This window comes from Citrus sinensis, chromosome 8 (genome assembly GCF_022201045.2).
Source record: "Citrus sinensis cultivar Valencia sweet orange chromosome 8, DVS_A1.0, whole genome shotgun sequence".
Lineage (NCBI taxonomy): Eukaryota > Viridiplantae > Streptophyta > Magnoliopsida > Sapindales > Rutaceae > Citrus > Citrus sinensis.
The window spans coordinates 9,051,615-9,077,261 of record NC_068563.1 but is presented as its reverse complement, the minus strand read 5'-3'; the positions used below and the strand labels follow the sequence as shown (position 1 = coordinate 9,077,261).

The 25,647-nt window shown below is 33.4% G+C and overlaps 1 protein-coding gene and 1 long non-coding RNA gene across 3 annotated transcripts in view; both read left to right on the top strand.

The window, feature by feature from the left end:
• The window catches only part of LOC102614620 (geraniol 8-hydroxylase-like), a 74,081-nt gene that overhangs the window by 33,332 nt on the left and 15,102 nt on the right, over positions 1-25,647 (top strand). The window lies entirely within an intron of this gene.
• On the top strand, positions 8,940-9,956 carry LOC112496718 (uncharacterized). The gene is made up of 2 exons (XR_008051166.1): positions 8,940-9,278; positions 9,418-9,956. It is a non-coding gene; the product is annotated as an uncharacterized LOC112496718 (long non-coding RNA).

The following is a 25,647-nucleotide window of genomic DNA, read 5'->3' as shown; positions in this document are numbered from 1 at the left end:
AATTCATATAATCAATCAAGAATTAACAAAGCAAGCACATCATTTTGAATATCAAGCTTAAGCATTTAAATCATCAATTCACCAATAAGTCAATCAATTTAATACACTCAGTAGCATGAATAGTAACGTTAATGTGAAAATTTCATTATTCCAAGTTCATGCCGAATCTTTAAAAATTGTTCTTTGCCAAGAGGTTTGGTAAAAATATCGGCGAGTTGCTTTTCTATAGAAATAAACTCTAATGCAATATCCCCCTTTTGAACATGATCTCTCAAGAAATGATGTCTTATTTCTATATGCTTGGTTCGAGAGTGTTGAATGGGATTCTTTGAAAGATTTATAGCACTAGTATTATCACACTTAATAGGAATTTGTTCTAGGTTAATACCGTAGTCTCTAAGTGTTTGTTTCATCCAAAAAGCTTGTGCACAACAACTTCCTGCAGCTATATATTCGGCCTCGGTAGTTGAGAGTGCAACAGAATTTTGTTTCTTGCTAAACCATAAAACAAGTGAGTGACCTAGGATATAGCATGTTCCACTAGTGCTTTTCCTATCAACTTTATAACCGGCAAAATCTGCATCCAAATAACATGTTAAATCTATATGAGTTCCCCTAGGAAACCAAAGGCCAATATTTATGATTCCACTCAAATAACGGAAAATTCTTTTAACAGCAAGAAAATGAGATTCCTTGGGACAAGATTGAAATCTTGCGCACAAGCAAACACTAAACATGATATCGGGTCTACTGCAGTTAAATAAAGTAAAGATCCGATCATACCTCGATACATTTTGATATCCACTTCCTTGCCTTTTTCATCTTTGTCAAGTTTGGTAGTTGTGCTCGTTGGAGTGTTTTTGGTCTTTGAGTCATCAACGCCGAATCTTTTGAGTAGATCTTTTACATACTTGGCTTGATTTATGAAAATTCCTTCCTCATTTTGTTTTATTTGCAGCCCAAGGAAGTACTTCAACTCTCCCATCATATTCATTTCAAATTCGTTACTCATGCAAGATGAAAATTCTTTACACAACAATTCATTAGTTGAACCAAAAATAATATCATCAACATAAATTTGAACAGCAAGTATGTCTTCGTCCTTATGTTTGACAAATAGAGTAGTATCCGCTTTACCCATTGAAAAATCATTTTCTAACAAGAAATTCTTAAGTCTATCATACCATGCTCTAGGTGCTTGTTTTAAGCCATACAAAGCTTTAAATAACTTATAAACATGATTTGGAAATCTTTCATTTTCAAAACCAGAGGGTTGTTTTACATACACTTCTTCCATTATAAAACCATTCAAAAAGGCACTTTTCACATCCATTTGAAATAAAATGAAATCTTTATGACATGCAAATGCCAACAACATTCTAATTGATTCTAGTCTAGCTACGGGTGCAAATGTTTCATCAAAATCAATTCCTTCTTCTTGGTTGTAACCTTGAGCCACTAATCTAGCTTTATTCCTTACAACCACACCAGATTAATCCATCTTATTTCTAAATATCCATTTAGTACCTATGACGGATTGATGTTCCGGTTTAGGAACTAATTCCCATACATTGTTTCTTTCAAATTGATTTAACTCCTCTTACATTGCCATAATCCAAGATTCATCATTTTCCGCATCCGCAAAGGATTTGGGTTCAATTTGAGAAATAAATGCATTATGCTCACAAGTATTTCTAAGTGATGATCTGGTTGTAACACCTCGTGAGCGATCTCCTAAAATTACATCCTTAGGGTGAGAAGAAACATACCTCCACTCCTTGGGGAGTGATTGAGATACACTTTCATTTTGCTCTACATTCATTTCTTCATGTTGCTCATCTTGATTCCCATGAGACGCATCCTTTTGGTTATCTTTTGATGATTCTTTTTGTAAGTCTTCATCTACATCGTTATCAACAACAACTTTCTCCGTAGATGAGGGGTTAGACTCATCAAAAGTAACATGCATAGATTCTTCTACAACTAATGTATTTTTGTTATAAGCTCTATAAGTTTTGCTTGAGTTTGAATATCCAAGAAAAATACCAACATTAGATTTTGGATCAAATTTGCCAAGATTGTCTTTTGTGTTCAAAATAAAACATTTGCATCCAAACACTTTGAAATAACCAATGTTGGGTTTTCTATGTTTCCAAAGCTCATATGGAGTTTTGTTAAGGTTAGGTCTAATCAACACACGATTTAAAATATAACAAGCGGTGTTGACGGCCTCGGCCTAAAAATACTTAGGCAATGAATTTTTAGTCAACATAGTCCTAGCCATTTCTTGAATGGATCTATTCTTTCTCTCAACAACTTCATTTTGTTGTGGAGTTCTAGGTGATGAAAATTGATGCTCAATGCCAAAATCATTACAAAAAATCTCAAATGCATTATTTTCAAACTCTCCTCCATGATCACTCCTAATGCATGCAATACCATACCCTTTTTCATTTTGTATTTTCTTACAAAGCACTTTAAAGGCATCAAGAGCATCATCCTTATTGGCTAAGAATAATACCCAAGTATATCTAGAATAATCATCCACTATCATAAATGCATAATATTTTCCATTTAAACTAGCATATCTAGAGGGCCCAAATAAATCTATGTGAAGAAGTTGAAGTGGTTTTGAAGTAGAAATATGATTTTTATTTTTGAAAGATGTTTTGATTTGTTTTCCAAATTGACAAGCTTCACAAATCTTATCTTTTTGAAAACCAATTTTTGGAAGACCTTTAACTAAATCATTTTTCAAAATTTTTGAAATCAAATCCATACTTGCATGTCCTAACCTTCTATGCCATAACCAACTATCATCATGCAATGCCGAAAAATATTTATCAAGAGTAGATGCACATTCTATGTCAATGATATAAGCATTACCACATCTATTCCCAACAAATAAGATCTTGCCATCGCATGAATTCTCAATAACACAACTAAATTTATCAAAGATAACTTTATAACCTTTGTCACATAGTTGACTAATACTAATTAAGTTGTGTTTCAAGTTCTCAACCAAACATACATTCTCAATTACAGTTGAAGAAACTTTACCAACATTTCCAATTCCAAGAATTTTTCCTTTTGAGTTGTCTCTAAAAGATACGTCTCCACCATTTTCAATTTTGGTGAAGCTTGAGAACCATGCATAATTTCCGGTCATGTGCCTTGAACAACCACTGTCCAAGTACCATTTATTTTTCTTCTTCTTTAAGCCCTACAAGGAAAATCTCAAGTTTTAGGTACCTAAAGCTTTTTGGGTTCTTGAGAGTTAGCAACGGTTCCTTTTGGAACCCAAATACATTTGACACCATAATATGCATTCCTTTTCATGGGACATCTATATTTCATGTGACTATTTTGATTACAATAATGGCAAACAATCTTATGATCACTTGTGGAGGTAGCTTTAACAAAATAATTCTTATAATACTTTTGCTTCAAGTTAGGCTTATACCCAAGTCCTCCTTTATCAAAAACACATTTTTGTGAGTTAAGCATATTATCCAACATCTTTTGCCCATTTGTAAATTTCAAAACAATCTCATTCAACTCATTGCTCTTTTTCTTAAGCATTTGGTTTTCATTTTTCAAATCATCTATGTGTGATTCTAAATGCTCATGTGAGATGCTAGGTTTCTCATTTGATAATGCAATTTCATCATGCAATGTTTTGTTATCTACTTCTAGGCATGCAATTCTTGCATTTACAGATTCATTTTCATTTTTAAGCTTTGCCATTTCTTTTTTAAGACATACATTCTTTTTACCAATCTTTATCAACTCATTATGCAATTCTTTAAAAGCATCATACAATTCATCATAGGTGGGATCACTTACCTCATTGAGATCATCATCCCCTCCTATTGCCATAAGCGCTAGGTTTGATACTTCTTGCGATCCTTCTTCATCACTTGAATCTTCTTCGCTATCATCCCAAGTTGCAACCATTGCTTTCTTCTTGAGTTTGTTGATAAGTGGGCACTCCGATCTTATATGGCCAGGCTTCTTGCATTCATAGCATGTGATTACCTCTTTCTTCTCCCTTTGGTTCTTGAAGTTTCTGAAATTTCTTCGCTCTCCGATTTTCTTAAAGAATCTTCTGAACTTCCTTGCTAGCATGGCTAACTCTTCATCATCCGGTTCACTCTCCCCATCACTCTTATATTTTGAAGCTTTAAGAGTAATGCTTTTCTTCTTCTCCTCATGCCCTTTTTTTGCTGCCAAATCTTCTTCATATGAAATGAGAGAACCAATTAAATCATCAAGAGGTAAAGTATTTAAATCTTTGGCCTCTTCAATAGCGGTTCTTTTGGGTCTCCATTCTTTTGAAAGTGACCTAATGATTTTCTTAATTTTTTCACTATTTGAGAAGGTCTTTCCTAGGGCTCCTAGGGTGTTTACTATGTCCGTAAATCTCGTATACATAGAGTACACACTCTCATTTTGTTCCATTTAGAACAACTCATATTGTCGAGTGTACCTACTAATTTTCGACTCTTTCACTTGATTTGTGCCTTCATAAACTACTTCAAGTTTGTGCCAAATTTCATTTGCACTTTCACAACTACATACTCGATGAAATTCTTTCTTATCAATTGCACAAAATAAAGCATTCATAGCTTTGGAATTTAGAGAAGCTTTTCTCTTTCGAATTCATTCCATTCCCTTAAAGGTTTTGGAATATCTTCCCCGAATTCATTTTTAGTTAGGGGCAAGAATGGACCATCACATGCAACTTTCCAAATTTTATAATCTAGTGCTTGTAAATAAATTCTCATCATAGTTTTCCAATATGGATAGTCATTTCCGTCAAAAAACGGTGGTCTAGTTGTGAACTGTCCTTCCCTAAAGGTTGAGTCATTTGGGTTGCCATGGATCTCTTACTCTAGACGGTTAAGTCCTAACAAGAGAACTAAGCTCTGATACTAAATGAAATTCTAGTTATGCAACCCAAGAGGGGGGTGAATTGGAATTCTAAAAATTATTCAATTTATAAAGAAAAACTTAATGCAAATATAAACCAAATTCAAAGTAATAATAAATAAGTTGATCACAATATAAAAAGATAAGGGAAGAGAGATTCAAACACAGAGATTTTTACGTGGTTCGGCCAACCTCGCCTACGTCCACGCTTCCAAGCTTTCCGGGCTTGAGGATTCCACTAAGCAAGCCTCCAAGGCTTCAAATGCTTACACTTGACTTCCAAGGTGTCAATAACCTTTACAACAAGAGATTATCTGAATCTCTTAACCCAAGTGTATCCCAACACTTACAATCACTCAAAAACAAAAGATTACAAATTTGTTTTGCCTCTCACAATATTTAAGATTACAAAATGATGCCCAATATGTGAATAGATGAAGCAAGAATGTGTTCAAAGCTCTATGAAGATTGTATTCTTGAGTATAAGCTCAATAGTCGTGTTGTGATCACCTTTGTTTGAATTTGAATGAGCTTATTTATAGTTGGAGCTGAAAAACTAGCTGTTACAAAATGTCTGCCAGAAAACGGTTCGCCGTTAACCATTAACGGTTAATTATTTAGGTTGGTCAAAAGTTACCGTTGGGCCAAGTTTCAAATAAACAGTTTGCCGTTTAGGCTTACCCTTTCACCGTTAAATTCCAGAAACCTGCAAGATGAACATCAATTATCCGTTTACATTAAACGGTTAAGGATTTGCATGAAGTGACCTCTCTGGATAGTATCGGTTAACTGTTTGTAATAAACGGTTCGCCGTTTGTTTCCAGTAACCTGCAAAACAATTTAGCCTTATCCAGTTTTGTTAAACGGTGCCAGAGGAGTACAACCTTCTATTCTGGATGTTATCGGTTAACCATTTAAATAAACGGTTCACCGTTAAATTCCAGTAGCCTTCCCAGCATTTTGTGTTTTCCATTTTTCTTAATCGGTTAGAGCTTAGGCAATATGTAGCTCTCTGGTTTTAATCGGTTAACCGTTTGAAAGAAAACGGTTCACCGTTTATTTCCAGAATCACATTTTAAACCAAATTTTGCAGAGAATCATTTTCTAATTTGAAAGTCCATCTTTTATGAATATGATTGGAATGATTATAAGGCTTTTGTTTATTAAGGAATAGCTCCAACATTTTAATCAAAAACCATTTAAAGTTTGTTATCATCAAAATCAATATTATTAAGATATTCATGTTAACAAAGTCTGTTTTCTTGAATGGATTCCTTGAAGAAGAATTTTACATCGAACAACCATTAGACTATGTGGTGAAAGGACATGAAGACAAAGTTTTGAGACTGAAGAAAGCTCTTTACGGGTTAAAGCAAGCACCAAGGGAATGGAATAGAAGAATTGACAAGTATTTTCAAGAGAAAGGCTTCATCAAATGCCCATATGAACATGCTCTCTACGTCAAAGAAAATGATGGAGACATTTTAATTGTGTGCTTGTATGTGGATGATCTCATCTTCACTGGAAGTAATCCAAGCTTGTTTGAAGAGTTCAAGAGAGTGATGATCAAAGAGTTCGAGATGACTGAGATTGGACTGATGGCATATTACCTCGGCATTGAAGTCAAGCAAAATGAAGAAGGCATATTTATCTCCCAAGAAAGCTATGCAAAAGAGATTCTTAAAAGGTTCAAGATGAATGATTGCAAGCCTATAAGCACGCCAGTGGAATGCGGAGTCAAGTTATCGAAACATGATGAAGGCGAAGATATAGATCCAACATTCTTTAAAAGTTTGGTTGGAAGCCTACGTTATTTGACATGCACGAGACCAGATATCCTTTATGCTATTGGACTTGTGAGTCGATACATGGAGAATCCAAAGACCACTCAATTTAAAGCTGCAAAAAGAATCCTTCGCTACATCAAAGGTACAATTAATTTCGGCTTGTTATACTCATTTTCTAATGACTACAAGCTTGTGTGATATAGCGATAGTGATTGGGGTAGAGATGTAGATGATCGAAAAAGCACCACAAGATTTTTGTTTTTCATGGGAGATACTGCTTTCACATGGATGTCAAAGAAGCAACCTATTGTCACACTATCCACTTGTGAAGCTAAGTATATAGCTGCCACATCAAGTGTTTGTCATGCAATTTGGCTCAGAAATTTACTGAAGGAGTTGGGCTTGCCACAAGAAGAGCCAATCGAGATTTGTGTTAATAACAAATCAGCAATTGCCCTATCCAAGAATCCAGTCTTTTATGATTGAAGCAAACACATAGACCCTCGCTGTCATTTCATAAGAGAGTATATTGCAAGAAAAAAAAGTGCAAATCAAGTATGTAAAATCACAAGATCAAGCAGCTGATATCTTCACCAAGCCGCTCAAGAAAGAAGACTTTGTAAAATTCAGAAGTTTGCTTGGTGTCATAGGATCAAGTTTAAGGGGGGGGGTGTTGGATCATAAACTTGATCCAAGATAAATAAATTCAAGCCCAACTCATGGAAGGTTCCATGAGTAGGTATGGTTGGTGAGATTTGAATTACTTGTAGTAGGTGTGGTAGGTGTGGTTGGTGAAGTAGTTGAGTGGTAGGTTTTGATGGATGGTGAGGATTTGTGTATTAGTTGAATAAATGAATGGTTGTGATTAGTTTGTTTCATGTATAAATACCCCCTCTCCCCTTTGGTTTAAGCATCAAGTGAAGTAACAAAATCTCTAAGGTGTAGAGAGTGAAAAATAAGAGTTGTAATTGGTGAGGAGTGTTGTTGAAGAAATAAAATAGTATTTTTTTGTGTGTGTTTTATTTATTAATTCTCCAACAATTATATCATGTGGTCGATATTGTGCCATAGAAAGCCAATTTTATTGTATTATTATTATTTTTTGTTGAGTATGATTGTGTTTACCTATTTAGGCTAACTTAAAAAAATTAACTCAAAATTTTACAAGAATGTTGATAAGGAGAAGAGAGGATAGTGAAAATCAAATATTATAGCTTTAATGTATTAAAATTAGTGTGTGATATCATCTAATCTATTAGATCTTAATAGTCCTTTTTTTTAATCTTTTTTTTTGTGTATGTTATTTTTTTTAAAAAGGTAAATTAATTTCTTAATTCTTATGTCCTCACATACGAGCTAGGATATAATTAGCATTTAATTATCTTAGAAAGCGTTCATATTCTTTACTTTGTTAGAGTTGTATTTAGATTATTATTTTTAATTCTTTTTTTTTAGTAGGATTGTTTTGTCTTATTTGAGTTAGCTTACAAAATTTTAACTCAAAATTTTATAAGAACGATGATGAGGAGAGAGGGTTAAAAACAAATAAATGTTATAGTATCAATGTATGGAAATTAATGTGTCATATTATCTAATCCATTAGAACTAAGCCATTAATTTTGTTTCAATATAAATATAAGTGTGTCTTAGTTCCTTTTTTTTTCTTCTTTTAAGTAAAGGAAGGACAAAAGCACAAATCAATTTTTTAACCCCTAACTCCCTAGAATTCTAATAATGGTGGCCAAATAAATAAAACTACTTAAAAATCACTCAACTAAATTTTTGGAGGCACATATATTAAAATATGTAAAAGTGCTCATATACAACTATTTCTTATCATTTACCTCGTTCTATCCCACCTCAAATTTTAATGTATTCCTTTGGATTTTTAAACTCTTGACCTATGAATTATTTCCTTTGTAAAAGTTCAAACACGTGAGCTATCCCATCTGCTTCATGTAAGATAAAATTAGAATTTCATTAACTTAGAAAGCGTTTCTTATTTTGTTATTGTCATATTTAGATAATTATTTAATTCATTATTTTCTCTTATTTGAGTTAACTCACAAAATTTATAGATTGCTCCCGTATTTTGTTAATTATTTTGCTTGTCTTTAAAACTTTGTATTTCATTATTTTTATAACAAATCTATTCTCTCTCTCTCTCTAGAGAAAAAGTATAATTAAGGGTACGTTTAGAGTTGGCAGCAATACCCGCGGGCCCCAATTAATTTGGGGCAGGTATGGGGCCCTAGAAAAATGTGAAAATAAATTCAGGTCAGTTTCGGGTATGGGTCTTAGCCCCAAACAAATTTCGAGTTTGGATTTGGGGATTTTATCGGGTCCCCTAACCTGACCAAAAATAAAATCGAAAAAGAAAAAAACTATTACTTAATATTTTAAATTTGTAAATTAAAAATTCTAACACCCATCCTTTGCATTGAATCGATCGTTATTTCCCCAAAAGAAACCCTAACAGCTCGTCAGTCACCACCGTTGCTAACAGCTGGTCAGCCGCTACCATTCGTCGTCTCCGACCAACACTCAATCACGCTATCGGTTCTTCTGCTGCAAGCTTTTTGCTTTTTCTATTTTTCTTTCTTTATTTATTTATTTCAAATTGCATCTGGTTTCATTGATTTAAGTCAATTTTACATTTTGTGTGTTTTCATTCATCTTCTTCTGATTTCATTCTCAGTCACATAGCCTGAAGTACAAACTGCAGCCATGGAGAGCTCACAGAAACAGAGGTTGCAGCCATGATTTGAGTTACTGACAGCCATGCTTTGGGTAAGTTATGTTTTGATTCTCTTGATTCCCCTCCTCCTATCAGGATCCATCTCTCTATCCCTTCTTCCGTACACTTTACGACGCTGCTGTTGCCTCCTTCCTAAGTTGTATGAGAATGATAAGCTTTGTTGTGATGCCATTTGATGGGCTTTATTATCATGTACACTTTACATTATAAGCTTTTTTTTTAATCAGTTTAAGAAACACGATGGGTTTGATGAATGCAGCTGAGATTTAGCCGCCATTTATAAAATACCGGCAGAGCTCTAGAGAGAGAAGAGAATAAAGATAGATTGAGTTTTTTTGTTTCAGGAGGTTTTCTTTGAATAATAAATAATGGATTTTTATTGCTGGTGAGAACACTTAATCAAGTCTTTATTAATGAAAAGTTTATGTTGAAAATGTAAAATTATTTTGATTTGTGATATAAAATTTGATCATTTGTAATTATGTTGAAAACTTAGAATTATTTTGTTTTTATTTTTGTGGAGGTTGTTAAAATTTGATCACTCATAATTTTATTTTTAATATGGAATTTGATCATTTGTAATTTTATTTCTAAATATGGAGGTTGTTAGAATTATTTTTTTTTTTAAAAAGAAACTAAAATATTCAGAAATTATTATTTAAAAAAATGAGGATCGGGTCCCTGTTTTAATCCCCACTCAATTCGAGGATTTTCGGGGACATACCCAAACTGTAACACCACAAATCTAATACATGCGGAGCACGTGAAGGAGGTTACTCACAAATCATAATCTTTATTCATAAGTTTCAAACTGAAATACCTCCAATTCTTATTCAAATAAATCCACAAATTCAAACGTCTAATACTAATTAATCTCTCTCTCGGACATAAAAAATAATAACAAATGTCTCAAACTCCAAATTACACGTTCATAATAGAAATAACTAAATAGAAACACGAGTCTATTCCTCCTCTTATTCGAATAGCAACGGAAACAGAAAATTACTAACTCCAAAGCTAAGCGCCCCTCTCAAAGAAACTTAATTTGCAAAAAGTAATGACGAGGGGTGAGCCGTCAACTCGGTAAGTAAAGTCATTTATAACATACTAGGCCCATCGATATAAAAAAAATATTGCAAGCCTTCTTTTGTTTAAAACATATATCATAATCCATAAATTTCATAAAACGATATATCACGATAACATAACATAAATTCTTAATAATTCAGAATATTCAAAAGCATATTTACTTACGAAGCAAATCATATAATACGTATACAGAAAACAAAAGGTTAGCTCATGTCACATAGTGTCACCTATAGTCCCAGTGACCCGGCCAGAAACAGAATCAGAATATCGTGTGCACACTCAAACAGAAACCCAGTACTGGTCCAGACATATATATCGTATATTACGATCAGAATCAGAATCAGAATCAGAATAACTATGGACAATGAGCCAAAACATTAAGAATCCCATACAATCATCAATAATTGAAATCAAACATAGGTACAAAACATTCGTATCAGTTTCATAAAAGTTCATATCAATAATTTAGGCTTGCATAACATTTTAAAGATAATATCATAAAAGGTTGTCATGTCATAAAATCATTTACATATTAAAAAGCATTTATAAAATACTTTGTTAAAAAGAATTTAGGTTTGAAAACATTTACATAAAATTAATTTTGTTATCAAAATCAATTAATCCTTTAAGTAGTATAAAAACATTTATACTTATAATAATAATATCAAAATACTTATACATATCCAGTACATTAGGAATGAAGTTACTTACCTCGAAAAATGAATGAATAAACACACCTCTAAGCTTCTAAGAGCCTCAATCACCTTCAATACCTTAAACAAATACAAGATATGACAATTAATAACTTATTCTAAGAATCTGATTTTCTAATTCATACCCGTACAGGTCTGATTCTCAGAATTTTAACTCTTAATCTAAGACTCAAAATGATATAATATCCTATGGAACTATTCTGGACATCCATGAGTACCCCATGTAAAATTTACAAGAGGATCCGATATCAAAAACATTTTAAAAACTATTTACTTCTCAGTAAATTCGAAACTGTTTTCACATAATCTAAACTAAACAGAACGAGTTCCGTGATTTTTATAAAATACAATACTAATCAGAAAATTATGAAATTAAAACTGGGAATCCTAGACACATATATTAACATACATATAAACTTTCAGAATTTTCCGAGTTCAGTTGGTGGTACAAATAGTCTTGTGAATCTGATCACAATACTGGAATCGCAGTTTTCCAGTGCAGTGGTTTCTATTTCCAAAATATGTATAAAATTGAAAACGAAGTCAAATTTAATGAAATAAAATTTAATCAAGAAGCCCTACATGTCTAATTTCCAGAAATATAAATTTTATAAGAAAATTCGTTCAGAAAATATAGTTTTAAATTCGAGATACTCATGCTGTCCAGAATTATCCTGTGCTTAATACGTCAAGGATTGATTAACTAAACTCATAATAAATCAAAACCCTAAGCAATGCCTAAATATATTCTAAATCATGCATTAAGATCTATAACCTTCTAGAATCGTGCCAATATAAACCCTAGCTAGATAGAGTGATTAGAAATCTGTTGAGAACAGGGAGAATAACTTACCCGTCGCTTTGATTCTCTCCTAAACAAAGGTTTGAATCCTAAGATTTGGGTAGGAGCGTAAAGAGCAGCAGAGAAGAAGAATAAACGTTGTGAACTTAGGGTTATGGAAGGGGAAAAAGTATGCATTTATAGGAGATCTTAAGAAACCCTATTTAATAAGGAAAAATAACCCTTTTTCAAAATTATCTCATAAATAACCTCTATTTAATTAGTACCCCTTTCTTAATAAGGGTTATAGGCCACCCATAATTCTCAATGAAAGCCCAATTTCCATAATTTAATATGTATGGGAATTTGTGACGTTACACAAATTATCCCCCATTACAATTTTTTGGGTATGGAACAGGTTCGGGGGATAACTTCCAAATCGGGTTAAGGTGATCATGATCCCCGCCCCATTGACATCGCTAGGTACGTTTCTGGCACTCAGGTTCGGGCAGGTATGAACAGTGCAAATCTATTTGCATTATGCAACAAATTGAAAATCTACAGTGAACGGATCCTTTATGTCGATAATATTAGTTTCTATTGCATAGAGCTCAAAAGGAGAATTCTAATAGTACTAAATTGACTTAAACGGACATCATTTATCATCTTTCGAAGTTGATTGGTGGTGGTCAAAGGTGGTCGTTAGTGGTTGCTTTAATTTTTACTAATAAATTAAACAATAACAATTTAATATTATTTAAAATACACAAGCCAACCCATAATTACACTAAATATAAAATTGTATTAACAATATGATACAATGTAATTTTTAATACAGTCCAATATAGACCTCGTTTAAATTAAAATTGGATAGCTGTAATTTAAAAGTTACAGCACTAAAATGTTTGGTAAACACTAACTGTCATAAATTGAAAACTAAATTGATTTGATTTTATACTTTTATTTCATAGTTCAATCTTTTGGTGAGTACCTTTTGACTAAGGCCATCCTGCCAAGGCTGACAATCAATTTCTTTCATAGAAATGGAGTGGCATAAAAAGGAAAATGGGGGAAACATTCTTTGGGAGCATGCGTCCGAGTATGTTTGTGCAATAAACCCCTCTGGCCAAAGACTAGTGGTAGGTGGTCCTGCCGGTACCTCAACACCAAAGAGGGGCCATAGTTCAGTGCACCAAAAGTCACCGAACGAATTATGACAAGTGAGGAAATGCTTTCCTTTGAAGTCAACAGCAATTAAAATTATGGAAATGATTAAGTGGCCGGCGTCAACAGCCCGGCGTTTGCTTCATCTTGACTGTGATCATATAATCTTTTCAAATAGAAACGATTCGTCAACATAGGATATGAGCTCATAATTAGATTTTTCCTACTTACTTACGGCTCAATGACCTTACTGCCCTTTTCAATAGAAACAAATGGGCACCTTATATATGAAAAAATTAGGCTACCATCATGGACCAGGTGCACAATAGCTGGACTCCAAATAATTGATCAGAGTTTATTTCAACTAAAAAAGTTTCGTCAACATAAGATATTATTTGTAATTAGAATTTTCCTACTACCTACAACACAAAGTCCATGCCGCCCTTTTGAATATAATGCTATAAAGATCCACATGGGAGCTTTTTATTGGTTAAAAATCAGTTTTTTTTTTTTATATAAAAACTTTTAGTACCGATCTCATACATTACACAAGAATTCGTAATCTAGAATATCATACCTTGACAATCCGATTTTTCTTTTTCGCTGAATTAATTTAGACTCTCAGATCACGATCTATCACCACCACTTCTATTAGATCACGATTCGTCACCACCAATTTTGTTAGATCACGATCCGTCACCAATGATCTTCCAGGTTATGACTTAAGTTTGTTCTGCACTTGACGTGTGGACGCCTTTATCACCACTAAAAGCAACTAGCAAGAGAAAATATTCCTCTCAAAATTAGAGAGAAAAAATCTTTTTTTCTGATATGTATATTGTGGCTCCTACTTTTCCTTTTGAGAAAACAAGTCTTTTTCTTTCTCTCTTTAGTGGAAACCCTAGACTCCATATTTATATATTTTTTAATTCTATTAAATCAAATTTGATTTAAATTAAAAAATAACAAAACCAAAAGTGGCATTACTTATTATTATGTTATAGGGGCCCACCTAGTAAAATAACACAAGGCCCCTTACACATAAGCATATTAAATGAAATCTCCCACTAAATAATATATTTATGCTTTTAACCCAAATAACTAGTTATCTTGCTTATTAATCTAGTAGCAGTGTAGTCAATTAAATGAGCTAACCCGGAGATCATATGGGTACATACAATAGTGGCTACAATAATTAAGTCTGTAATTAAACTAGCCCAATTATTTAATTCCAAATTTACTCCACTGAAAGATTGGAATTTACCTCCATAATTGTATGCTATCTAGGATAGTATTTTCGAATAATAATTCGACCCATGACACATTGATTTCTTTACTGCATAATTCTTTGTACCACATCGTTGATTAAATCGATATCTCAACTGTCCAATCAATTTTATTACATCTTGCTCCATGATACTTACTGGTTTTCTCTAATGATCATTTCAACATACTAAATATGTTGACACACTTTGGCCAGAGAATTTTATGATCAAGTACTGAAAACCCATCAAGAGATGTGTTGTACAAATTCTATATTGTTAGTCTCTAACTCCAATACTCATAATTGCTCTCACCAAGATACCCAGTAATCTTGACTACAAATGTGTGTCATGCCTATTGATAACTCAAATGGAATGACAATTACAATCATGAAATCATAACTAACTCAAGATTAAGATTATAGTAAAATTAATGACTATAAGATTTAATAAGTCTGACAGATATTTCAACGTTAATTAAATCTCATTTGTGATCTTATTCAATGTAGTCGTACTACATCAATAAATTCATACATAATTTAGACAAATCATTTAATAAATTTATTACAGTCTATACCTAAATAAAGTGTCCAACTTTATTTATCAACTGCGAACTTAATTTATTTAATCATAAGATAACTTATATTTATGTCTTCTGTGAATCCACATGGTGATTAGATAAATACATATAATATGATTAAATGGACTTTACTCAAAATATTAATGCAATTAAGATACTTGAATAAAATACCTCATTTATTTTATTAATCAAAAAAATTATTTATTACAATTAAATAAACACATATGCTTTTAAAGAGCATATTTTCCCAATACTTTCATGAATTAATACAGCGTTAAACAATCCGACGGAGACTTTCTTCAATCATTTATAGTGGATACTAAAGACTTTCTTCCAACATACCTTCGTATGAAACATTTAATGCTACACGAACCTTTTCATATGAAACTGGTAAATACATCCAATATAATGCTTCTAGCCATGTTTTAGGCTTATAATAAAACAACGAATCTAACAATTAAACTTATATTTAAAATGAAAAAGCAACGAATTTTATTCATGTCCTTAATCTCCTCCTCACCCAACAGCAAAATATTTCTAACTACAAAGTTAAGAGGTCTGGGATTCAACTCCCCGGAGCGAAGATTGAGCTGTCATTATTTAAAGGATAAACTTCAATTTGTCCCCTAGATAGAATAACAATCATCAATTTATCTTATAAAAGTATGAAAACATCAATTTACTCTCAATTACTATCAAGAAGAATAAAAGAAAAAATCATCAATGTGCCCCCTCCTCCATTTACCATCTTCTTCTGAAAAAAATGAGGATAAATTTGAATTTTCATACTTTTGAGGATAAATTAAAGATTATCATTCTAAGTAAGGAGTAAATTAAAATTTACCCTTATTTTAAATTTATTAAAAAAAAAGCTTAATTTACAAATTTTATTTTAATGAAAAGATGTACATATTATTTGCTTACACTATTCCACGATAATTGCTAATGAATAATAAGGAGAAATAGACAGAAATGACGTATTGATGATTGCTTACATATATTGGCTACAATGGGCGAGGCCTTGTAGTGCCCCACAGCAGCCCCTGTTGGACTTCTGAAAATTTTTATGTGCATTTTCAGCATTGCCCCATCATTAATATGAAACATCAAAAAAGTCCCTCTTAGTAAATTTTAAAGTCCCTCTTTAGTAAATTTAAAGAATATAAGTGTCGTATATTAAAAGAATGCTTCATGTCTCAAGCTTAACAGTTAGCACACATTTTGGACTAATGAAGTTTTTCTTTTCCAATTCTTCGTTGCTTTTTTCCACGATTCTTCACACTTCGCTCCTCTTTTATCTCTAAAAAAGTAAACCACCTCAAGAAGTTTACTATTGATTTGCTACTCTAATTAGTTAGTAAGCCCTCTTCATTAACTATCACTTCTTTTATCTTTTTGAAATTTCTCTTCGATAAAAGAATTAACGTTATATTTTTGAAAAATTTTGAACTCTCATGTCATATTGTTGATCATGAGTTTATCCTTAAACTTTATAAACATAAAAAAATACACATTGAGACAATTGTAAACATATTGTGAAATGTTTTAATGAATTTAAATTTTGGTACTTGTTATTTATTAATTCTAAATATATATATATATATTATTGTTTGAACTTAACCTCTATTACACTGGACTCCTTGACCGCCACTGGATAGAAAACAAAATGGCAACAAGGACCACACAAAAAGGATTGAGACTTTGTAAGGTGATGACAAACTTTTCTGCCGTGTTCTAGATTTTAAGCTTTCTAATTGTTTGGCATGCCTTATGTGTATCATCATTGAACTGTTAGGATTGAAAACAAGCAAAAAACATGGGCTGATAGTGGCCAGGCACAACAACCAGCGTAGCAATAGTTGAGGTAGCAATCGCCTAGATCGCAAAAGCCACCAAGACAACAAAATAATCCTTATGCAAAGCTATGCCGAATAAGTGTTTGAATTTGTAGCACCAAGGCATAGATCGAGTGATTATCGTTCTAAAAATTTAAATTTGGTAGAGGCTGTAGTCGGCAAAGAAGAGGTGGATGACGTTGAGGATGGGATGACGAAGAGGCCTTGGAGTTGGAAACAGTTGAAACAAAGTTGCTAAACTGCATTGTGCAGAAAATTTTATTGGCGTCGAAATTTAAAGAGAATATCCAACGTAATAAAATTTTCAGAACACGTGGCACCATCAATAATAAGTTGTGTAACATGATAATTGATAGTGGTGGTAATGAGAACATAGTTTCAAAGGTACTGGTTGATGTGATAGGACTTTCGACAGAAATACATCCCATACTTTACAGAATAGGGTATATCAAGAAAGGGGCAGAAACGCGAGTGACATAAGTGTGTCGTTTTTGTTTCTCCATTAGAAAGATTTATAAGAGTGATATGGCATGTGATGTAGTAGATGCAGATATGTGTCATCTGTTATTAGGTTGAATGTGGTATGTGAGGTAGTAGATATAGATGTTTGCCATCTATTATTAGGTAGACCTCGGCAGTTTGATGTTGATACAGTGCATAGACGAGGGGATAGTGTGTACAAGTTTTGGTGGAATATCAAGAAGATTCATTTACTGTCTTTAACAGACAAGAAGAAGAATCTTAAAGCTGAAACGAAGAATTTTTTTTGCTATTGTGAAGGGACATTTAGAAGAAGACTGTGACGGTTGCAAGAAGTTGTAAAAGGAAGATGAGTTTGAGGTTAATTCTATTCCTTTAGAAGTACACCATTGGCAGCTGAGTTCACCGACATTACACCATTAAAGATACTTGATGGGCTGCCTACTTTACAAGATATCCAGCATCATATAGATTTAGTCCCTAGTGTAAGTTTACCTAACTTGCCTCATAATCGCATGAGTCCTCATAAGCATGCGATTTTACAAGGACTGGTTGATGAATTATTGTAGAAAGGGTTTATTCGTAAGAGCATGAGTTCATGTGTTGTACTAGCTTTGTTGGTGCCAAAGAAGGATGAGAGTTAGCGTATGTGTGTAGATAGCACTTGAATTAATCAGATTACAGTGCAATATTGGTTTTCTATTTCAACATTTCAGGATTTATATAGGGATAGCAATTGTGTCCGCAAATCTGCCCAAACCTGCCTGCTGCTGACAATTTTGTGGGTTGCGGGTGAGTTTGGTATTACAATTTGAAACCCGCACTTGGATGCGGGTGGGTTTGGTATTAGCCCAATATCCGGCAAATACTCGCATGAATATCCGCTAGACCTGTAATGTTTTTTAAAAATATTTTTAATTTAATTTTAATTGAAAAAATATTTAAATCTAAAAAATATATAAAGAAAATAATGCAATTATGCAAAGTGCCAAATAACCAAAGTATTTTTGTATGGTCTATTTTTCTTTAACTCAATGCATGAATTATTTCATTATTATAATTTTTTTCTTCTAGTTAATATTTGAAAAGCATTATTCTTTAGAAAATATTAATCTTAATCATTATTGTAGGCATCATATTGGATGGGTGCTAATGATGGTGAATGAAATGAAGATCTTCTCTTGGAGCTTGTGTTGGATGATAATATGAAATATAATTGTTATTTTTAGATACTAGTTTGTGGGTTTTTTCTAATAGATTTTTGTATTTTATACTTAAATTCAAGAATTTGTGTTGAATTGATGTTGAAATTTAATTTTTCATTTACATTGGTTAAATTTAAAATGGATGAGGTGCCATGGTATTCAAAAACATTGGTTTGCTGGTGGTGTAGATTCTTGTTCTTTTGACCCGCTTTTGTCATGCACATACTCTACTGTTCGGGACAGAAGGTGCATTTTTTGCAACTAAGCCATGGATGATTCCTTTGGTTTATCTTTTAATTATATTCTGCCAGGATTAGTATACAGTAAAGAAGAAGTTTTAAGTTTGAAGAAAAGAAACAAAAATTCATTCGGTCTCTACAGAACCTGAGGATTGTCTATGGGCAGAGTAGAAGTTCCTGTTACGTCCAAGGTGGATGGATGCTTGTTATTTCCTCTGGCGTAGGCTGCCTGAAGATGATTATCTCCCCTGATCATTGAACAATCTTCAGTTTTCAAGCATTCTTGTAAACTGATGTTCAATTTAATAGCTATGTTTTGCTGTCAGCAATTTTGTTTCGCGATTGCTACATTCTTATATCTGTTTTCGGAAATTAACAGTGGTGTTCTAGCATGAAGCCTTTTACATTATGAACTTTCTTATATGATAGTATCTACTTAAACAATGTGCTATGATCAAATTTCATAGTCATTGGCACAGAAAACTATGAGCTAATAAATCCCTTCTCAGTTTTCATCGTCATTCTTGCCAAAGTTTCATAGGCCTTCAATTTTCATTATTTTTATTTGGAAGAAAGCTCTTAGGAACTTCCTTTTTGAGGTTATATACTCTTGTAGCATCTACATTGAACAATCTGGAAAATTTAACTATTGTGCATATTAGTTTCTGCTACTGGCATTTGTAGTTGAAACAATGCTGCACTTTTAAATTATAATCAATCACAACTGTTCCGTGATGATACAAAACACTTCATGAAGAGAGGTGAAACAACCTCCTGTTCTATCATTAAAATACTACAAAATTCAAATGGTCTCTACTTAAAAGTTTGACATTCTTGCAGGCTGCGACTCCATTAAAGAACTCTTCCCTTCCTTTCCAAAGTGTTTGGATGGCAAAGATATCTAATGAAAATAACCGAGAACTTGGCCACCCACAGTCCGCCTGAGGGCCTCTTCATGATCCAAAACACCATCCGGAGTTGTTAGCACAACATAGCCCCACTGCATTGCAAAATCAGAATGAAAAGCACAAAAAATAAGTTCCAAATATTATGTCATTTATTGCTTTTTTTTTTTGGGTGAAAAATGTTGGATTCATAAACATACATACTACACAACCATTCCTGCCAGTGAAACCCCACTTACTTCAAATGGGCAAGCATATATAAAAGGACTTAAAAGAGATTTGAACAAACCTGTCTAGTTGGAAGAGCACGCACCGTGTACCCTTCAATTTCCCTTGCCTTGACATCCTGCCTATAAGTGAGAGCTCAACAATCATTTACCCTGCCTAGTAGTTCAACTTTGATCTTGCCCACCCTATGTGGATCATACACCTGAAAATCCTTGATGTATCCTTTAAATTTATTAAAAATAAAAGAAAGAGAAAAAAGGTCAAGTTCAGAAAAAAAATAAAAACTGCATGCTTCATCTAGAATAAATAATAGCCAATAAGCTTTAAAGATATGTGTACATTTTGTAGCCTCTATTGCAAAATAATTAAAGAACAGAATGAAACTCTTTACAAAAAAAGATTGAAGAAGGTCTAGAATGATAAATTTCTGTCTAGATGGTCCTATTTTATTTGTTTCGTATGAATAGATCTAGCAGATAAAGAAATCAAAACATCTCATAAGCAGCTTAAACAAACACTTAACTGGTTAGAAATTATTAGTAACAGCAGTTTTGCCACGAACCATGTCCATGCAGCAAACACCATAAGAAAACAATAACTAAACCTAGGTACCTCACCCTTGACAAATGTACTTGCAAAATTGCAATCAATTAGTTGGAAGGACCAGTAAATGACTTCCAAATACATGAAGGTTAATCCAAAGGAATTGCTCTGAAATCTATATTGCATGATCCAGAACAAGAATAGAAGCATTATATAAAATGAAGGCAGGCAACTTGTTCAGTCCAAAATTCATGTTCATCAACAACCTTCTGTATACAATCAGGGTGCAAGCTTAAACCAGGAAAGTCTGCGGCATTTCACACACATTTTCATTAATATTCTGCAGCAATTCAGAGGCACATTTTTGGTAGTAGAGAATTGCATGTAGCAACCCTACCTCCTTTTCTTTCCCTTAAATTTATTAACCAACGGCAGAGTGTTTTCAGTCAAAATTTAAGGTGTTGCATGCTATGCATGCTCGTGAAAGTAAATATGGTAGATCTGTATGTGATGAGCCAATGATGTTAACATGAGCATAATTAAGAGTGAAAATAGCATTTCTTAACTAAAACTCGGATTCAATTTGTATATTTAAATAAATTTGTTCTTAGATTCAAATAATATAACCCAAGGCCTCGTGGACGAAAATGTATAGAAATTTGATTTGATTATTTTACTTCAAAGTTTGCATGCAGGTACTATCATCGCCTGAAAAGAATAAGGGATGAGAAAATAGTCGAAAACCAAAGACCAAATCGTGCTAATGAACACAAGGTATTGCTTTATCACATCCATGAACCTCCTTCAAATCTCTGTCCTCCGTATCCACCTCATGGTACTCCGAAACAAGGTAAAAGGAAAAAAAAAAGTCAAAACTACGTATGTGGTTAAATTTCTGCATTTATAGTTTTATACACAAGTATACACACTTATGTTTCAACCTTCTTTATAGATTCCCTTAGAAACTTATTATGGAACAACTCAATCACCTATTGTTCTTTACCATTCAAGACCATCCATCCAATAAATATTCATTTTAGAACATAACCTTAAACTGAAACAAAAACAAACCTGCATGACTATATTTTCTACCATCTAAACATTACCCGTGGATAATGATGCAAACAGTAGAGAGAACTAAATGTTGGAGAATTAATAAATAAAACACTCAAAAAACACACTATTTTATTTCTTCAACAACACTCCTCACCAATTACAATTCTTATTTTTCACTCTCTACAACTGAGAGATTTTGTTACTTCACTTGATACATAAATCAAAGGGGAGAGGAGGTATTTATACATGTAACAAACTAATCACAACCATTCATTTATTCAACTAATACACAAATCCTCATCATCCATTAAAACCTATCACTCACCTACTTCACCAACCACACTTACCACACCTAACACAAATAATTCAAACCTCACCAACCATACCTGCTCATGGAACCTTCCATGAGTTGGGTTTGAATTTATTCATCTTGGATCAAGTTTATGATCCAACAACCCCCTTAAACTTGATCCTGTGACACCAAGCAAACTTCTGAATTTTACAAAGTCTTCTTGCTTGAGCGGCTTAGTGAAGATATCAGCTGCTTGATCTTGTGATTTTACATACTTGATTTGCACTTCTTTTCTTGCAATACACTCTCTTATGAAATGATAGCGAGTGTCTATGTGTTTGCTTCGATCATGAAAGACTGGATTCTTGGATAGGGCAATTGCTAATTTGTTATCAACACAAATCTCGGTTGACTCTTCTTGTGGTAAACCCAACTCCTTCAACAAATTTCTGAGCCAAATTGCATGACAAACACTTGATGTGGCAGCTACATACTCAGCTTCACAGGTGGATAGCGTGACAATTGGTTGCTTATTTGACATCCATGTAAAAGTAGTATCTCCCATGAAGAACACAAATCCTGTGATGCTCTTTTGATCATCTACATCTCCACCCCAATCACTATCGCTATATCCAACAAGCTTGTAGTAATTAGAAAATGAGTATAATAAGCCGAAATTAATTATACCTTTGATATAGCGAAGGATTCTTTTTGCAACTTTAAAATGAATGGTCTTTGGATTCTCCATGTATCAACTCACAAGTCCAACAACATAAAGAATATCTGGTCTTGTGCATGTCAAATAACATAGGCTTCCAACCAAACTTTTGAAAAATGTTGAATCTATATCTTCGCCTTCATCGTGTTTGGATAACTTGACTCCGTATTCCACTGGCATGCTTATAGGTTTGCAATCATTCATCTTGAACTTTTTTAAAATCTCCTTTGCATAGCTTTCTTGGGAGATAAATATGTCTTCTTCCTTTTGTTTGACTTCAATGCCGAGGTAATTTGCCATCAGTCCGATGTCAGTCATCTCGAACTCTTTGATCATCACTCTCTTGAATTCTTCAAACAAGCTTGGATTACTTCCAGTGAAGATGAGATCATCCACATACAGGCACACAATCAAAATGTCTCCATCTTTTTCTTTGACGTAGAGAGCATGTTCATATGGGCATTTAGTGAAGCCGTTCTCTTGAAAATATTTGTCAATTATGCTATTCCATGCCCTTGGTGCTTGATTTAACCCATAAAGAGCTTTCTTCAATCTCAAAACTTTGTCTTCATGTCCTTTCACCACATAGCCCAATGGTTGTTCGATGTAAACTTCTTCTTCAAGGAATCCATTCAAGAAAGCAGACTTCACATCCATTTGAAAAATCTTCCATTTGTTCTGAGCAGCCAAAGAAATAATAAGTCTAATAGTTTCAAGTCGAGCTACAGGAGCAAATACCTCATCATAGTATATGCCAGCCTTTTGACTATAGCCTTTTACAATTAGCCTTGCCTTGTGCCTTTCAATTTCTCCCTTTGCATTTCTTTTTTTTTTGTACACCCATTTGACACTGATCGCCTTGTGACCTTTGGGAAGAGTAGTAAGCTCTCAAGTATCATTCTTCACAATAGCTTTGATTTCTTCATCCATTGCAATTCTCCACTTTTCATCTAGTACAACTTCTTGGAAGTTGACTAGCTCACAATCAGCAAAGAGGGAAAAGAGAGTGAGATTATCATGTCTCTTAGTTACCTCATAGAGATCTTGAAGACTCATTGTACGTTCTTCGGTTCTTTTATTTAAAAAAAGATGGCTGTGAATCTCCACATGTGGTTGATACTGGTGAGATAGGTAGAGTAACTGGCTCTTATTGTTCTTCTACTTGTTTTATCTGTGTATGATCATCTTCTTCAATGGGAAAGAAGTTGAAGCCATCCAAACCAGACCTAAAATCTCATTCTCCTTCTTTATCAAAAACTACATCTCGACTGATCACGATCTTCACATTGTTTGGATTATAAAGCTTGTATCCTTTGGAGTTGTTGTCATAGCCAATGAAGATGAACTTCTCACTTTTGTCATCCAGCTTGGCTCTGCTTTTGTTTGGTACATGTACATGGGCAATACTTCTGAAAACTCTTAGATGGGTGATACCGGGCTTTCTTCCACTCCAAGCTTCTTATGGCGTCTTGCCCCACACGCTTCTTGTTGGAGATCGATTGGATAAGTAGACTGCACATGCAACAGCTTGGGCTCAAAATTCTTTAGGTAGCCTCTTACTCTTGAGCATGCTTCTTGCCATTTTGTTGGGGGGATCTTGGAACTGTCAAAGGGCGTCGAATTCCATTTGCTTCACAAAGCTTTACGAATTCTTTGGAAGTGAACTCTCTACCTCGATCAGATCTCATGGCTTTAATCTGGTATCCACTTTCTTTTTCCATTGCCACTTTAAACTTCTTGAAGGCTTCAAAGACTTCTAATTTCTGCTTCAAAAAATACACCCAAGTTTTTCTTGAAAAATCATTTATGAAGAGAAAGAAGTAGTTACTTTTACCAAGGGAGCTTGGTTTGAATGGACCGCACACATCAATATGAATGAGCTTGAGTGGCTTCTGAGCTCTTGAGTTTGACTCCTTTGGAAAACGCTTTCTGAACTGCTTGCCAAGTAAACATCCTTCACAAAGTTGATCAGGGTGATTGATGTATGGTAAGCCTTTCACCATGTTCTTCTTGAATAGTAGCTCCAATCCTCCAAAGTTGAGATGCCCATATCGAAGAAACTTGTTTTCATTTCTTAAATAAAACATTATACATTGAGCGTTATTTATAGATGCAGAGGCTACATTTTTTCAAAGATTACATATGTGAATACAGAAGGAAATGCGTCGATCTATTCAGCGCGGATCGTGTCTTTGACAAGTGCAGATCATCCCTTTGACAAGTGCAGATTATGTCTTTGAAAACTTCCTTCAATGCTATTTTATTTGACATTCTCAACATGTCCTACCAGCGCTACGAATTTAGTTTGGCTGCCAATCTCAACACCGTGGAAACATCTTAGCAAAATATGCAATATGCATATTTTTACTTGTCAGAAACTCGATGCCAATGAAGACCTCCGGCGCAAGAAAATCAAAGATCTTATTGGTTATGCTGAAGAACATTGTCGTGCGGATAAAGCAATAGATTTTTGCAAAACTGCTTTCAATACTTAACTTGTCATCCAACAATTTTTTTTTCTATTGATTTGGTTGATCCCAATGAATGAGAGTTTTAAGGAAATAGTTTGATATAATGTAAGAAGTATTTTTTAAAAAAGATTAATATTGTAAAAAATTAAATTACCAATTTTTTTGGACATTAAAAAAAATTAATATACTAACTCCTTAGTAGAGTGTTTCACAAATATTAATATATATTTGTTTTGTTTCTATTTTATTTTGTGGTGTTAAATTGGTAATTTAGTTTTTTTATTAATGTCCAAAAAATAAATATTATTGTAAGAGAGTAATATTGTGAAAGTTAAGCCAAGAGGAATAAAAAGTGATGGCATGGGTGCCAACAATTTAATAGCAAGGATGTTTTGTGGTATTTTAAAAATATAGGGATTAAACAGACACTAAACTCAAAATATAGAAAATAAACAAGCTTTTACCTTATTTCTTTTTCTTATTTTCTAGTAGATTTTACAAGTTAATTAGGACAGCTGATATAATAGGATTTGTTTGATGCGAGGAATAATACAACTTCAATTACAACAAAATGGGCAATGGCAGAAC